The sequence below is a fragment of the Pezoporus flaviventris genome, unplaced genomic scaffold, assembly GCF_033815535.1.
Source record: "Pezoporus flaviventris isolate CSIRO_AGI_PZ_B2104156 unplaced genomic scaffold, CSIRO_AGI_Pfla_v1 ptg000006l, whole genome shotgun sequence".
NCBI lineage: Eukaryota > Metazoa > Chordata > Aves > Psittaciformes > Psittacidae > Pezoporus > Pezoporus flaviventris.
Genome location: NW_026892554.1, coordinates 22,207,659 through 22,208,717, shown reverse-complemented (window position 1 = coordinate 22,208,717; position 1,059 = coordinate 22,207,659). Strand labels below are relative to the sequence as shown.

General features: G+C 53.0%; 1 non-coding gene across 1 annotated transcript; it reads right to left on the bottom strand.

Annotated features, from left to right (window-relative positions):
- Window positions 1-756: 756 nt before the first annotated feature.
- On the bottom strand, window positions 757-828 carry TRNAM-CAU (transfer RNA methionine (anticodon CAU)). Its single transcript has one exon. It is a non-coding gene; the product is annotated as a tRNA-Met (tRNA).
- Window positions 829-1,059: the final 231 nt, after the last annotated feature.

The window sequence follows — 1,059 nt, the reverse complement described above, 5'->3', positions numbered from 1 at the left end:
CACACCAAGCCATTGCAGGCTTCACAAGTACTGGTGGCATTTTTCAAAAAGACTGTAGTCAAGAAGTATGAGGTATTCCTGTGCACACAGGAAGAGCAAGAGGGGACATGCAGAAAGTTATACCAGAGCACACCAAAGCACACTGTGAATGAGGGACCTTCTGAAGGATTTGGGTCTGTTCAGCCTGAAGACAACAAGGTGAGGGGGCACCTAATTGATAGCAGTTTTCTGCTGTGTGAGGGTGGCTTTTTGGCTTGCCAAGGCTACCCTCAGTCAGAAAGACCTCAGGAGTGCAGGATCAGGGAATGACCTGACCCTCTGTGTGGGCCGGAAATGTCTGACCCACATATCAACCTGCTGGGCCCCTGTTACCCTGCAAAGCCAGAGGTACATGACCAAGCCAATCTGTCTTGACAAAGCCGGAGTACCTCAGGAGGATCTTTCCAGCTTCTGGGGAAAACAATAACCCCACTGGTCCCATCTGCAAAACCAGAACCTGTAAAAGGTTGAGGAAGCAAATCTGGAAATGGAAGATTCAGCCCAGTGGTGTTTGCAGCATCTTTGAGATTTATTGCTGTCTGTAACCCGTGTGTGCACGGCATGCCCCGTGGAACTCCTCTGGGAGGGAAGGAACTTAGGGAGAGCGGCCTTGAGTGCACACAGGAGCGTAGCCATGCAGGGACACCTGCTGAAGGCTTCAAGGAACTGCATCATGGTGGTGCCTGCTGCCTCTGCAGTGAGGGGAAAAAAGGAGACTAGCAGAGGATGGTTTCGATCCATCGACCTCTGGGTTATGGGCCCAGCACGCTTCCGCTGCGCCACTCTGCTCCCTCCACGACGGCTATCTCGACCTCCTACAGCCAGCCTGATGTTCCCTGGCACTGCTAGCACCAGTGCTTGTACTTATGTCCGTTTCCCTTCCTCCCACCTGTGCCTTTACATGAGTAGGAAAACGTCTCTCTGGAAAGCTCAGTAACAGTGGGACTGGGGTGGGGTATCTCAGGGGCCTTGCGCCTTGCCCTTCTCCATGCTTCCATGCTGCCCATAAATCTGGATGGG